The sequence below is a fragment of the Papio anubis genome, chromosome 20 (assembly GCF_008728515.1).
Source record: "Papio anubis isolate 15944 chromosome 20, Panubis1.0, whole genome shotgun sequence".
Classification (NCBI taxonomy): Eukaryota; Metazoa; Chordata; class Mammalia; order Primates; family Cercopithecidae; genus Papio; species Papio anubis.
The window spans coordinates 14,109,500-14,123,489 of NC_044995.1; the positions used below are offsets into that span (position 1 = coordinate 14,109,500).

Here is a 13,990-nt window from a genome sequence, read left to right on the forward strand (position 1 = left end):
CCCCAGACTTCCAAGAAGGTTTGTGACTACTTCCTGTAACTATCTTTATAATTTTTCTTCTAAAATATTTCCCACCACCTTAACTGAAGTCCCATAGTTAAGAAGACAGGGAAGGCATTATATAAGCAAGAAAAAATTTGAACAAGTTTGGCCATAAGAAAGTAAAATGTTGGTCAGGTCTTTCAACACAGATAAAAAAAAAAAAAAAAGGGGGGGGGGAGATTCGGGCCATGCTATGAGGGCACTGAATGGCAGCCTACATAATGGGAACTTCATCCTACAGATAAGAGAAGTCACTGGAAAGCTTTAAGAAGGTCACAAACATGACAAACAGGATTTCCAGGAAGATTACTCTGACCAGTATTAGGCAAGATAAGTTGGGAAATGATCTTCAACTTTGGAAACTTAATAGAAATAATAAAAGATCTATATTTCTTTTTTTTTTCAAGTTTAATTTTGAAATAATTTCAGACTTTCAAAAATGTTCCAAAAATAGGCAAAGTCCTCATATGCTTTTCATTCAACTTCCCCAAATATTAACATTATAGATATGCACCTAATAATCAAAATCAATAAATGATTATTAACACTGTAAAATGAATGCCTGTACAGACCTTATCCAAATCCCCTCTATCTTCTGACTAATGTCCTCTTTCTGGACTAGGATCCAATCTAGTATCACATATTGCTCTTCATTGTACTGTTCTCTCAGTCTCCTTTAATCTGGGAAAGTTAGGATTTACATTTAAGACTTTCACATTTTTGAAGAGTATTGGTTACTTATTTTGTAGAATGACCCTCAGTTTGGACTTTTCTAATATCTTCTCATGATTAAACTCAGGTTATACACTTTGTACAAGAATACCACAGGGATGATGCTGCACCTTCTCCATCCATTACATTACATTACAATGCCCTAAGATGTCATTATCTCTGATTACTGGGGATGTTAACTTTGATTACTGGGCTAAAGTTCCTCCACTTCAAAATGACCCTTTTCCTTAAAAGCATTTTTAAACAACCAATACCTGGGCCACACCACACATCAGCCAAATCAGATATACTTGAGGGATGGTACAGGCATTGGTAGGCTTTAAATGCCCTACAAGTGACTCTAATCAGTATCTGGAGTTGGAAACCTATGGCTTAGACAGTGAAGATTAGAATCCTGAAAATCAGCTAGGAGACCATTCCTAGGGTTTCTCTTTAAAAAAAAAAAAAAAAAAAAAAAAACTAATTCTAAACAAAAGCAAATACATCTGGATTTTGGTATGGACATACGGTGGAGAAATAGAGGAAAAAATAGAAATCACCTGATGGGGAAAGAGATGAGTGAGTAGACTGCAGTTCAATTTTTTTTTTTTTTTTTTTTTAAAAAGGCAGAATCAGGTGTGATGACACTTGCTTGTAATTCCAGCATTTTGGGAATGAAAGTGGGCAGAACACTTGAGCCCAGAAGTTTGAGACCAGCCTGGGGTTTCACCAGCCTGGGTAAAACCCCATCTCTACAGAAACAAACAGAAAAATTTAGCTAGGCATGGTTGCACATGCCTGTGATTCCAGCTACTCAGGAGGCTGAGGCAGGAGGATCACTGAGCTCACAAGATTGAGGCTGCAGTCAATTATGATCTTGCCATTGCACTTCAGCCTGGGTATGAGAGTGAGACCCTCTCTCTTTAAATTTAAAAAAAAAAAAAAAAAAACAGTAAAAATAATGTTCTAAGGTCAGATCTAGTACAAAAACTGCATCTTATTCTGTGATGTTTAGATGCTATAATTAAAATAGAACACGGAGGTGTTTCCATGTGAATACCTGAAAGATTCTATACTTTTTATGCAGCTGCATTATATTCTGTTGTGTAGATATAAGCTAACCTGTTTAATTAGCATTGTGCTGGTGAAAGTCTAGGTTGTCCCCAATATTTTGCTGTTAAACAAACAATACAGTGAATAACCCTGAATACGTGTCATTTTTTATGATTGGGACTGTAATAAATTTTTCCCAGTAAAGTTTGGGAGGCAAAAATATATATTTTTTAAATTTTCACATGCATTAAGAAATTTTACTCTACAAGGTTTGTACATATTTTTATGTTCCAAGAAAAGTAAGGGAGGGTAATATCACCTCAGTTGTTCTCACACAAAGGTCCTGAGTGACAGGAACTTTAGGGACACAGGCACAGGGCCATATCCCTGGTGCCCACACAAGGCAGGGGCATCTGGATCCTGGGAAGCTCCAGGAAAGGTGAAGGTACCCTCTAGAAGACACCTTGCTAAGGATCAGAAAGGGGCCAAGAAAGTCAAGAGATTACAGCAGGTCTTAAACTAAGGGAAAGTTCAAGTGGAGGGCATTCAGGTTCAAGGAGCAAGCTGAGGTGAGAAAGTGGTAGAGACTGATGGAAGGAGAAGGTAAAAAGCTCCAGGGAAGTTAGGGGAGGCACATCAGTGCTCTCCACTCCTCCTCAGCATTGAACTTTGTAGTGGTCATGCTGGTGGGGCTCTGTGAGCTCTAGAATGTTCAGCACTCTCTGGGGACTCTACCCATTCAAGGCCAGCAGGACTCCCTCCCCCAGCTCTGACAACCAGCAGTGTCTCCAGACTTTGCCAAATGCTTTTCCCAATGAAAAAACTGCCCCTGGCAGAAGCATTAATCTACACTAATCTATAAAAGCAAATCACCACTAAAATCCATCACCTTTTGGTAGAAGAATTACAAGTGTGAGGGGGTAAAATGGAGGTCTTCAATATCTACTGAAATGACTTTTATTTAATCAGCAATTTGATGTCCCAGAAGGCATGTTTAGAGGTGATGCCACATGGCTGCCTATACCTCACAGCAGAAAGGGTGTGGGTTTTCCAAGGGTCTGTAACCATGAACTGGAAATGTCTGTAACTGTGAAAGGGAATGACACCCACTGGGTTACTTTAAAAAGTGGGATGTAGGGAATTCTGTAGATATTGGGAGAAAAAATACACAACGTAAACCCAAACCCCATTCTGATTCTCTCACCATCTTAGGGCCATCTTGGCTATCTATGAATGGTAGCATAGGGATTTTTGTATATTTTCAAAATTGTATACTGTTGGATCATTTTAAAAATATGAACAAATCCCAAACTGGACCAAGTAACTGGACACTGCTGGAGTCTCACTTTTGGCCAGGAGAGCGGACAACATCCCGTTCCCCCTGGCCTGGACACTGTCTGGCTCAGGGGCCTAAATGCTCTGTTATTATGGAAAAAGAAGATGTTTTGAACATTCTCAACATTCACCTATCCACCTCTTACACCCGTCAACCTCTCAAACCTCTTGCCCACTCATGGATTTCATTCTTAATTTACTGAGCTCTATTTATGTCCCTCATCCATTCCAATATGTGGTGGGTCCAGATGGTGGCTTCTGCCCATGATTTTGTAAAAAAAAAAAAAAAAAAGACTGTCAAAATGACTTTCCCTGACACCTCCTTAAACTGACCTCTACCTGCAGCCCCATGATCATTACCAGCAGCATTTGGACACTTTTTCAGTAGTCAGATGCTTTCCATCTCTCATTAGGAAATGTGACTTTCTCCACCCTGCATAAAGATTTCCCAGTAGAAATGAACACAGAGATACTGCCTGTGTGTTCCCAAAGAAAATGGTTTCTATAAGAACATATGAAAGCTGCAATTATAGAAAAGATCACTTAAAACATACATTATGTAGATGATTCTCACCATTCCTTTGAGAGATACATTGTAAAACATGACATTAATAATTATTCTAGAAGAATAAAGCATGTATACTGTTTTCTTAATTTTTAATAAGGTGGTTCCCCCCATGTGCCCAGGCTGGGCCTCTGAACAAAATTCTCCATCTTCAGTGGCAATGCCTGAGAGGATGACATGGACTTAGGCCTGATATGCAGCCATTCCTGTCTACCCTGCCCCTGCTGCAGGACAGTGCCAGCCCAGGGCCCAAATCTCCTGCTGAAGAGCTGAGAGAGAAAATGGAACATCCAAAGCCTCTTTTTCCAGTCAACTGCAATGGGTGCCAGTACAGTCCATTTGCACCTGAGGACACCCACCTGCTGGTCTTTGGCTTCTAAGAGTCGGACCTCCCTGGCTTCTCTGGGTCCCAGCTGCTTTCACTCTGCTGAGCCCTGCTCTTTCCCATGGGGGTCACTCCCCTGCCAGGCATGTCCTCCAGCTCCAGCTGACAGGTCAGCCAACCCAGAACCAAGAGAATGAACAAAGATTTCAATATCTAGTATGTCCAGCAGAGATGCAACTTGTACAAAAAATAAAGAAGTAGAGATGCACACAGCTCCCCTGACAACATTGTGTCCCAAAGCAATGTCTTCTGTGACCCTCTTTAAGGAGCTCACTGTCCCTCACCACATGGGCAAGTGCTTCCAGGGTCTCTCAATTCCTCAACGGGAGACAACACACATTTTAACACAGTACCTCAGCAAAGGAAGTGGTGATAATTTACCTACTTTGATAAAGTTCCTGAAAAGATCCCTAGACAGCAAAATTTCCTGCTGAAAGAACACAGAAAAGGCTTTTCTGTGTTCACAACACAGAAATGGACCTCCTTGCTTTTCAAAAAAGTACCCTTGAAATAGCCAAAACAATTTTGCCAAAACAAATTGTAGAACTTGAACTTTCTTATTTGAAATCTCACAAAACATTACAACTATTAAAAACAGAAGCTGCTGGCATAAGAATACAAATAGGGACCAAAGGGATAGAATCGAGAGTCCAGAAATAAATCCTCACCCTTATAGTTCATTGCTCTTGCATAAGGGTGTCAAGATAATTTAATGGAGGAACAATCATCCTCTTAAATAACGGTGCGGAAACAACTAGATAACCACACGCAAAACAATAAACTTAGAGAACTATGCTTCCAACCATATCAAATAATTATCTAAAAATAGATCAGTGAGTTAATTATAAGATCTATAACCATAAAAACATATTAGAAAGAGACATAGGAGGTGCTTCCTGTGGCCGACATCATCTGGAGATTTGCTTTCCTTTTCTCCAAAAGGGGAGGAAGTTGAATCTGAGTGGCCCACGAAGGGAAGAGGGGAAGCCCAGGGGTACAGGAGGCCTCTGGGTGAATGCAGAGGCTAACATGGGGTTCGGAGCAACCTTGACCGTTGGCCTGACCATCTTTGTGCTGTCTGTCATCACTATCATCACCTGCTTCACCTGCTCCTGCTGCTGCCTATACAAGACCTGCCACTGACCACGTCCGGTTGTCACCACCATCACATCCACCACTGTGGTGCACACCCCTTATCCTCAGCCTGCAAGTGTGCCACCCAGCTACCCTGGAGCAAGCTACCAGGGCTACCACACCATGCTGCCTCAGCCAGGGATGCCAGCAGCACCCTACCCAATGCAGTACCCACCACCTTACCCGGCCCAGCCCATGGGCCTGCCAGCCTACCATGAGACCCTGGCTGGAGGAGCAACCGCGCCCTACCCGGCCAGCCAGCCTCCTTACAACCCAGCCTACATGGATGCCCCGAAGGCGGCCCTCTGAGCATCCCCCGGCCTCTGTGGCTGCCACTTGGTTATGTTGTGTGTGAGTGGTGTTCAGGCACGGTTCCTTATGGCCCAGGTGTGCTGTGTGTGTGCTGCCTGTATATGTGGGTTCCTCTGATGCTGAGGAGGTGGGGAATGATCCTTGCCAGAGTGGGCTGGGACCAGACTTTGTTCTCTTCCTCACCTGAAATTATGCTTCCTAAAATCTCAAGCCAAACTCAAAGAATGGGGTGGTGGGGGCACCCTGTGAGGTGGCCCCTGAGAGGTGGGGGTTTCTCCAGGGCACATCTAGAGTTCTTCTCCAGCTTACCCTAGGGTGACCAAGTATGGCCTGTCACACCAGGATGGTGCAGCTTTCTGTATGATGCAGATGTGTCCTGGTTTCGGCAGCGTAGCCAGTTGCTGCTCGAAGTGATGCAGACAAAGCTTGGGATCTGACCAAGTTGGGCTTTGATCCTTTAGGCAGATGTCCCATTGCTCCCTGGAGCCTGTGTCATGCCTGTTGGGGGTCAGGTAGTCCCCTGATGCCAGAACACCTCAGGCAGAGCCCTACTCACCTGATAGCTGTCTGCCTGGACTGTCCCCTGTCCCTGCATCTTCCCTGGGACCACCCGGAGGGCCACATCCACACAAAGCCTAGCTGCCCACAGGGAGCTCTGCTGCCCTTGCTGGCCCTGCCCTTCCCACAGGTGAGCAGGGCTCCTGTCCAACAGCACACTCAGGTCTCTTGCCTGCAGTGTTTTCATTTCATTTTAACCAAACATTTTGCCTGTTTTCTGTTTTAAAACATGATAGTCGATATGAGACTGAAATCCCAGGGTTGTGGAGGGAAATTGGTTCAGAGGAGACGGACAACCTGGCAACTGTGAGTCCCTGCTTCCCCTGACACCAACCTCATGCAATATGCAACTCCTGTACCCCAGTCCAGCGTGTTCTGGCAGCAGGGACACCTGGGCCAAGGGGCCATCTGGACCAAAGGTGGAGTGTGGGGCCCTGGATGGTAGCTCTGGCCCAGACATGAATACTTCAGTGTTCCTCTTACCTCTATTACTGTTTCACCAGAGCTGTCTTAGCTTCGAATCTGTTGTGTTTCTGAGTCTATGGTCTGTACTCTTGTTTATAATAAATGCAATCGTTTGGAAAAACAAAATAAAGAGATATAAGGGTAAAACTTAATGACCTCAAATGTGCAATGCATTCTCAGGTATGACCCAAAAGCATGAGAAACAAAAAGGAAAAACAGATAAACTGGGCTAAAGATGCAAGCCTTTTGTGCATCAAAGGATATTATCAAGAAAATAAAAAGACCAAACACAGAATGAGACATAATAGTTGCAAATCACTCAGATAATGGTTTCATGCCCAGAATATATAAAGAACTGCTACAACTCAATAACAAAAAGACAAACCACCCAATTTATATAAATGGGCAAAGGACTCAAATAGACATTTCTTCAAAGAAAATATGGAAATCATCAAGAGGGACATGAAAAGAAACTCAACATCATTAGTCGTTAGGAAAATACAAAGTCAAAGCCACAATGAGATCCCACACTACACCTACAAATATGGCTAACATTCTTTTAAAATGTTAAATAACAAGTGAAAGCCTTATGTAGAATTTGGAATCCTCATACATTGCTGGTGAGATTATAAAAATGTACAGCCACTAGGAGAAACAGTTGTGCTGTTCCTCAAGAAGCTAATCACAGAATTCTCATATGAAACAGCATCCATTCCTAGCTATATACCCAAAGAATTGAATCCAGGGACTCAAACAGGTACTTATATGGGAATGTTGATTGCAGCATTACTCACAAAAGAGAAATTGTGAAAACAATCCAAGTGCTCATCAATACATGAATAAACAAATGTGATGATACATACGACAGAATGTTAATCTGCCATAAAGAGGAACAAAACTCTGACACACACTGGAACATTCATAGACCTTGAAAACATTATGATAAGTGAAATATACCAGAAGCAAAATGACGTATGTGTATGATTCCATTTATATGAAACATCAAGAATAGGTAAATTCATAGAGACAGAGAGTAGACTAGAGATTATCAAGGTCTAGGGTGGAAAAAATAGGGAGCTATTCAAAGACTTGGAATCAACCCAAATGTCCATCAGTGACAGACTGGATTAAGAAAATGTGGCACATATACACCATGGAATACTATGCAGCCATAAAAAAGGATGAGTTTGTGTCCTTTGTAGGGACATGGATGCAGCTGGAAACCATCATTCTTAGCAAACTATCACAAGAACAGAAAACCAAACACCGCATGTTCTCACTCATAGGTGGGAACTGAACAATGAGATCACTTGGACTCAGGAAGGGGAACATCACACACCGGGGTCTATCATGGGGAGGGGGGAGGGGGGAGGGATGGCATTGGGAGTTATACCTGATGTAAATGATGAGTTCATGGGTGCTGACGAGTTGATGGGGCAGCACACCAACATGGCACAAGTATACATATGTAACAAACCTGCACTTTATGCACATGTACCCTAGAACTTAAAGTATAATAATAATAATTAATTAATTTTTAAAAAATAAAAATAAATAAAAATAAAAATTTACTCATAAAAAAATAGGGAGCTATTACTTAAAAGATATAGACCTTTAGTTTAAAATGATAAAAATTGTCTAGGATAAATAGTAGTGATGGTAATGTAACACTGTGTGTGGTTAATTTTATTTGATTGCATATTTTAAAGTGGTTAAAATGGCACATTATATATAAATATATGTACATTTATACATATATTAAATTTATATAAATATATTAACATCTAACACATATAAATATGCATGTGCGTCTATACATACACTCTGTCATAACTTTTTGAAACGTCTTTGGTGAAAAACAAATCCACTATGTAAAACACACCCACCCTGATCAGATAGCTTTTATATACTTACACGCAGACTCTTTATTACCTTATCCACAGAGTGATACAAGAATTTAGAGACATGAGACTGCCCAGCCAACAGTGCATGCAAAACATAAATGTATTTGCAAAGACACTGAGAGTTAATCTGGGGCATAGACCTCAGCACTGCCAGGACACACACCCTTGCTGGGGATTCTGACTTTATCTGACCCGGCCCACTATCCAGATCTTGTGGGGTTGGGGCAGGGGAGGTCATGAAGCCTGTCCTCTGGACACTCTGTGTGAGCACACAAGACCCTTCATTAGGTCTCCACACACAGCCCTGACCATCAGGCATTGTGAGGAGGACTCTAGAACAGGCTCAGGAATCAGGCAAGAGAATCGGCTACAAAGAGGAACACAAGTTGAAAGAGCTGGTTGCTGACATGGAGCAGAATTCCTGTAATTCACAGGCCCAGCCAAGTCAAAAGTGCCCCCACCTTGTGATCCAGGCAGCCCTGAGAAACAGCTTTTTCCCATAGCCTCTTCCATAGTGACACATCAGGATTCCTCATTATCAAGCTTCCAGAGAGGGCAGGAACCTGGACAGCGCCCATTCCATCAGACTGCCCCTGGAGATGGAGAACACTCAGATCAGAATCAGTTTCACAGATGGTCCAATGGGACCGATGGGTCCCAGGATTCAAACCCTTGGCTCCGGCAGCTCAAGCTTCCATTACTGCACAGGAACCCCAGGTGATATTGGAAATTAAAAGAAAGGTGGACCTCCTTCTGGACACTGGAGCCAGCCTCTCTCCTCACTAATCCAGGCCTCCCCTCTTCCTGTAGCATGACTGTGATAGACATCTCAGGAAAGGTTCTAACCCAATGTTTTTCTCAACCCCTTAGTTGTAGAGTGGGAGACCTATCATTTATACATGCCTTCTTAAGTATGTCTGAAAGTTCCACTGCTTTATTAGGTAGAAATATTTTTACTCACATAGGGGCCAACATCCTTATAGCCCCAGGAAAAATACTTTGTCTCCCCCAGTGGAAGCTAATACTAACCCAGAAGCATGGGTAGTTCAAGGAAGAATAGGTTGAGTCCTCCTCAAACCCTGTAACAGCCCCTACGACACCCCAATATTAGGAATGCAAAAATTCAACGGGGAATGGACACTAGTTCAGGACCTCTGCCTCGTTAATAAGGCCATCGTCCCAATTTATCCAGTGGTCCCTAATCCCTATATCTTGCTAACTCAAATACCTGGGGGAACTAAATTGTTCACAATCCTAGATATAAAGGATGGCTTTTTCTGTATACCATGACATCCTCACTCTCAATACTTGTTTGCCTTTGAAGATCCCTCTGGCCAGACCACCCAGTTAACATGGATGGTGCTGCCTCAGGGATTTTGAGATAGTCCTCACTTCTTTTGACAGGCACTGTCAAAGGACCTCTCTGAGTTGTCCCATCCTCAGGTCAGGGTCTTGCAATATATGGGTGATATGCTGCTCCGTGCTGCAACTGAGGAAGCTTCTCAGGAAGGTACTGAAAACTCTTCTTAATTTCTTAGCAGACAGAGAATATAAGGTTTCAAAATCCAGGACCCAGCTTTGCCAAACCTCAGTGAAGTACCTAGGCTTAATATTGTCTGAAAGGACCAGAGCGTTAGAGGAAGAAAGGATTAAGTCCATTTCCTTTTTCCCCCTCCCTAAAACCCTCAAGCAACTAAGGATTTTTGGGCATTACAGGATTTAGCAGACTATGGATACCTAGGAATGGTGAGATAGAACATCCCTTATACCACCTAATAAAAGAAACTCAAGTGGCTAAAACTCATTTTCTAACCTGGGAACCTGAAGCTCAAAAGGTCTTCAACCAGCTACAACAAGCCTTACTTAAGGCACCATCCCTCAGCTTTCCCATAGGGAGGGCCTCCAATCTTTATGTATCAGAAATGCAGGGAATGGCCCTGGGAGTTTTAACTCAAGCCCAAGGACCAGCTCAACAGCCAGTGGGCTACCTGAGCAAGGAACTTGATTTGATGGCTAAAGAATGGCCAGCATGCCTCCGAGCAGTTGCCACAGTGGCCCTACTCGTATTGAAGGCCACCAAATTAACCCTTGGAAATGGCTTAACTCTTTATACCCCACATAATGTAACAAGACTTCTTTATACCCCACATAATGTAACAAGGCTTCTTCTAGGGGAAGCCTTTAGCTAACAGATAGCTTGCTCCTTAAATATTATGCTCTGCTATTAGAAAGGTCTACAATCCAATTGAAAGCTTGTTCTCACCTAAACCTAGCCACTTTCCTCCCCGAGGAACCTGAACATGACTATGAAGAAGTTGTGGTATAGACCTGCATAGCCAAGGAGGATCTCAGGGAACCTCCTCTAGAAAATCCAAACTGGATCCTCTTCACAGATGGAAGTTTCTTTGTAAAGCAGAGTCCATAAGGCAGGATATGCCATAATCACTCTGAATGATATTACTGAAAGTGGGCCCCTCTCTCCAGGCACAAATGCTCAACCAGCTGAACTGATAGCTCTTACAAGAACATTTGAATTAAGCAAGGGAAAGGTAGCTAACATTTACACTGACTCCAAGTATGCTTTCTTAGTTCTCCATGGTCATGCTGCAATTTGGAAGGAAAGAGTCTTACCACTAATGGATCTCATATAAAATACCATTGGGAAATTAACAGGTTATTATCCTCAGTTTTCCTTCCACAAGAGGTAGCAGTAATGCATTGTAAGGGACATCAGAAGGGAACAGATGACTTTGCCAAAGGAAACAAGTTAGCTGATCAGGTAGCCAAGTCAATGGCAAGAAAGCCTCAGGATCTTAACACACTAAAAGGCTCTCTAATCTGGGAAGGCTCCATAAGAAAAATTAAGCCTCAGTACTCCCCTGCAGAGATAGATTGGGCCATCTCTCAAGGTACACTTTCCAGCCCTCAGGATGGCAATAGTCAGAGGATGGCAAACTCCACTTGCCAGACTCCAGCCAGTGGAACACCCTTAATATCTTTCACCAAGATTGTCACTTGAGAAATGATAAAACTTAGTGTGCCCAGAGATTGTTTTCAGGAGAGAACTTATTAAAAACAGTTGAGCAGGTTGTTCATGCTTGAGAAGTCTGTCTTAAAAATAATTCCAACAAGTGGCTTCTTCCTCCTCAAACTTAAAGGATGAGAAGCTATCCAGGGGAGTGCTGGCAGATAGACTTCACCCACATGCCAAAGATGAAGGGCATCCAATACCTCCTGGTATAGGTAGATACTTTAACTAAGTAGAAGCATTTCTATGCCTTACAGAAAACGCCTCTGAGGTAATAAAAGTGTTAGCTAATTTTAAAAACTCCCTGCTTTGGTCTACCTAAGTACCTCAAAATTGACAGTGGCCCCTCATTTAAGGCAGCCATCACACAGGGGGTCTCAAAGGCATTAGGCATATAGTGCCATCTCCATTGTGTTTGGAGACCCCCGTTCTCAGGAAAGGTAGAAAAGACAAATGATATTATCAAAAGACACCTCAGAAAACAGTTCCAAGAAATTCACTTTCCTTGGGTTGCTCTTCTTCCCATGGCTTTACTGCGGGTAAGAAATACCTTTTCAAAGTTAGGCCTAAGCCCTTTCGAAATGCTGTATGGATGACCTTTCCTTACCAATGACTTTTTTTTTTTTTTTTTTTTTTGAGACAGTTTTGCTCTTGTCACCCAGACTGGAGTGCAGTGGCACAATCTCCACTCACTGCAACCTCTGCCTCCTGGGTTCAAGCCATTCTCCTGCCTCAGCCTCCCAAGTAGCTGGGATTACAGGTGCCTGCCACCTCACCCAGTTATTTTCTTTTATTTTTAGTAGAGACAGGGTTTCACCATGTTGGCCAGGCTGGTCTCAAACTCCTGACCTCAGGTGATCCACCCGCCTCAGCCCCCCAAAGTGCTGGGATTACAGGCGTGAGCCACCACGCCCAGCCTTACCAATGACTTTCTATTAAACCTTTGAATTGATTAAACATGTAACCTCTCTGGCTCACTTTCAACAGAAATTAACACAACTAGCAGAAGCCCAACTCCAGAAAATAAGACCACCTTTATTTAACCCAGGAGATTTGGTATTAGGAAAGCTCTCCCTTCTCTCTCTCCTTCCCTAAGCTCAAGCTGGGAAGAAACTTACACTGTTCTTCTTTCAACACCCTCAGTGGTAAAAGTTACAGGTATTGACTCCTGGATACGTGACACTTGAGTCAAAGTCTGGAAAACTGAGGGAGCAACCCCTGACAGCCTAGAGGAATGTCCCAGGTATCAATGTGAAGAGATAGGAGAACTTAAGCTGAAAATCATAAAAGATAAGTAACTGAGTGAGGGCTACTCATCCTCCTCAGTCCCACCCCTACCTCACCAAATACTTTGTCATTTATACCTTTCCTCTCAAGATTCGCCTCCAGATACTAGAACTTCTTTTTGACACATACTTGCAGGGAGATTTTGATTATCCATGGGATTACATTTGTAATTTCATAGACCCCAAAAGGGAAATTCTGTATCTTGGGGAGCAAAATTTTAGATGGAAATTATTTACTACACCACCCTTGCAGAAATTGTTATACTCACTCTACTATTTGCAGCATGACTATACACTGTGGCACTCAAAATGTGAAATACTGGATGGAAAATTCTAATTTCTGTAACATTCTACCTAATTATCATCTTTATAGCAGGACTAATAATTACAGAAAAGATTTAACCAAAGTTAACACTAAAGTTACTCTCGACACCCAATCCAATGCCACTTATTCAAAAAGAAAAAAATTAAAAGAAAGTTGCTTCTATATTAATGCTTCTGGTAAGATGCAGTGACATCTGGTGGAGGAAATCAGTATTGCAACCCATCAGAACAGTTGACAAGTATCAAACTTTACTGTCATGGTTGTGACCTATAGTACCCCCACTACCAATGGTAATCTTAATACTCATATTCAAAGTCTATACCTAAACCATCTTGTAACATTTATCTCTTCTCACCTAGAAGCTATTAAACTCCAAATAGTGCTGCACACAATGAAACCACACATGGACATGCATCTCTTCTGAGGACCCTTAGATTGACCTCAGGAGGAGACTTAACTGTTGTTTCTCACACTACACCCCTTTTCAGCAGGAAGTAGCCAGAAAGAGCCATTGTCCAACACCCCTTAACAGCAGTTAGGGTTACTACTTCTGAGGGGGGAAATATGATACAGGAGATAGAAAGTACTTAGGCAGATAGTAAGAGAAACAGAGTCCTTGGTGAAATTTCTCTTTTAATAAAAAAGCAGCCCCCAAAACATTTCTTTCCTAACAAAGAGCAGCCTAAAAAATCGAACTGCAGAAATAGATAAGCAAGCTGGAATCTTGCACAGGTGAATGCCAGCAGCTGTGCCAACAGAAAGGAGCTACCAGGGCGGGGCAGTGGGTGGGGTGGGGGGCGGCAGCAGCAGCCAGACATGTTCAACATGGAGGCTCCATCTTTCCTTTTCTTTGTCACCACATGTACAGTAAAGAAACTGGCAACATG

General features: G+C 42.6%; 1 pseudogene across 1 annotated transcript; it reads left to right on the forward strand.

Annotated features, from left to right (window-relative positions):
* Positions 1–5,042: 5,042 nt before the first annotated feature.
* Positions 5,043–5,949, forward strand: LOC116271648 (annotated as a pseudogene). The gene has a single exon (XR_004180258.1). The product of XR_004180258.1 is annotated as a protein shisa-5 pseudogene (transcript).
* Positions 5,950–13,990: the final 8,041 nt, after the last annotated feature.